This window comes from Borostomias antarcticus (genome assembly GCF_949987555.1).
Source record: "Borostomias antarcticus genome assembly, chromosome: 9".
Lineage (NCBI taxonomy): Eukaryota > Metazoa > Chordata > Actinopteri > Stomiiformes > Stomiidae > Borostomias > Borostomias antarcticus.
Genome location: NC_140242.1, coordinates 4871861 through 4874673, shown reverse-complemented (window position 1 = coordinate 4874673; position 2813 = coordinate 4871861).

The window sequence follows — 2813 nt, the reverse complement described above, 5'->3', positions numbered from 1 at the left end:
CCATACCTACTACCCCGCCATACCTACTAACCCTCCACACCTACTACCCCACCACACCTACTACCCCTCCATACCTACTACCCCACCACCATACCTACTACCCCACTACACCTACTACCCAACCATACCTACAGTACTACCCCACCATACCTACTAACCCTCCATACCTACTACCCCACCATACCTACTACCCCACCACCACATCTACTACCCCACCACCACACCTACTACCCCTCCACCACACCTACTACCCCACCACCATACCTACTACCCCACTACACCTACTACCCCTCCATACCTACTACCCCACCATACCTACTACCCCACCACCACACCTACTACCCCTCCATACCTACTACCCCACCACCACACCTACTACCCCTCCATACCTACTACCCCTCCATACCTACTACCCCACTACACCTACTACCCCACCACCATACCTACTACCCCGCCATACCTACTAACCCTCCACACCTACTACCCCTCCACACCTACTACCCCACCACACCTACTACCCCTCCATACCTACTACCCCACCACCATACCTACTACCCCTCCATACCTACTACCCCACCACCACACCTACTACCCAACCATACCTACAGTACTACCCCACCATACCTACTACCCCACCATACCTACTACCCCACCCTACCTACTTCCCCACCACCACATCTACTACCCCACCACCACACCTACTACCCCTCCACCACACCTACTACCCCACAACCATACCTACTACCCCACTACACCTACTACCCCTCCATACCTACTACCCCACCATACCTACTACCCCACCACCACACCTACTACCCCTCCATACCTACTACCCCTCCATACCTACTATCCCTCCACCACACCTACTACCCCACCACCATACCTACTACCCCGCCATACCTACTAACCCTCCACACCTACTACCCCTCCACACCTACTACCCCACCACACCTACTACCCTCCACCACACCTACTACCCCACCACTATACCTACTACCCACTACACCTACTACCCCTCCATACCTACTACCCCACCATACCTACTACCCCACCACCACACCTACTACCCCTCCATACCTAATATCCCACCATAACAGAAAACACTGACAGGTGAGGCCTCAAATACTCCTCCCCTCCCTCCGCTCTCCTTTCCCCTGCCTGTCCTCCCCCCGCCCCCCCCCAGACAGCGGTGTTTTGTGGAGGAATGCGCTGGTCCTGGTGGGGCGTACATGCTGGCTCATGCCCACCCTCGGTTCTCACGACGCTCAGTCCTGTTAAGAGCTCTAATTAGTGGCTGCTGGCTGTTTGGAAACAGATGTTTAAACCCTGCAAAAGATTTTAGACATCAAACACGGCGGAGAGTAGAAAGACATTCACCCCCCCCCCCCTCCTTTTAAATAGTACAGATTTTCAGACAAGTTTATCGGTGTGTGTGTGTGTGTGGGGGGGGGGGGGGGGGGGGGGGGGGGGGGGGGCCCAGTTCTACAGAAAATTGCATAGCTTTAACTCAAAGACCTTCCATCTGATGTTGACTGTTTCCTCTAAATAGTGTTCATACTTCCCTAGTGTTGGGCCCACTCTACCCTGTAGTTGGACTGTGTGGATATAGAGAGTAATCACAGCAGTTAATTTGAGTTGCTTCAGCCTTGTGATTAGTCTCAGTTGTTTACAGTGGCTGTCGATGACACAGACGCGTTGCTCCAGCTGAAAATCACTTCAGCAACAATATTCAGTCAGCAGGAAGTGAACGCTGGTGTGGGCTCCAGCAGGTCATTGTGCCCTCTGAGACGACTCAGACAGGTAGTATACATCACCTACATCACTAACTCACTAAACTAAGTCTCTTCTCACACCTGTGGGGTGTGATTACAAACATGTCTTAAATGGTAATAGTGGTGGTTTCTCTGACTGAGATTAAACATAATCTCAGACTAACAAGCAGCCTCAATGGCTTCACTTTACACTGAACGTAGCAATGATCCTGGCCTGGGTTTATCCTATCCGTCTGGTTTGGCCTGGCTTGGTCTTGTCCTGGTCTTGTCTGGTCTGGTCTTGGTCCTTCTCTGGTCTGGTCCTTGTCTAGTCTGGTCCTAGTCTCTTCTGGTTGGTCTGGTCTGGTCTGGTCTGGTCTGGTCTGGTCTGGTCTGGTCTGGTCTGGTCTGGTTTGGTCCTGGTCTGATCCTGGTCTGGCCTGGTCTGGTCCTAGTCTGGTCTGGTCTGGTCCTGGTGTGGTCCTGGTCTGGTCTGGTCTGGTCTGGTCTGGTCTGGTCTGGTCTGGTCTGGTCTGGTTTGGTCCTGGTCTGGTCTGGTCTGGTCCTGGTCCTGGTCCTGGTCCTGGTCTTGGCCTGGCCTGGTCTGGTCCTGGTGTGGTCCTAGTCTGGTCAGGTCTGGTTCTGGTCTGGTCCTGGTCTGGTCCTGGTCTGGTCTACTTTGGTCCTGGTCTGGTCTGGTCCTGGTCTGGTCTAGTTTGGTCCTGGTCTGGTCTGGTCTGGTCTGGTCTGGTCAGGTCTGGTCCTGGTCTGGTCTAGTTTGGTTCTGGTCTGGTCTGGTCTGGTCTGGTCAGATCCTGATCTGATCTGGTCCTTGACTGGTCCTGGACTGGTCCTGGTCTGGTATGGTCTGGTCTGGTCCTAGTCTGGTCTGGTCTGGTCTGGTCTAGTTTGGTCCTGGTCTGGTCTGGTCTGGTCAGGTCAGGTCAGGTCAGGTCAGGTCAGGTCAGGTCAGGTCTGGTCCTGGTCTGGTTCTGGTCTGGTTCTGGTTCTGGTCTGGTCTGGTCTGGTCTGGTCCTGGTCTGGTCTGGTCTGGTCTGGTTC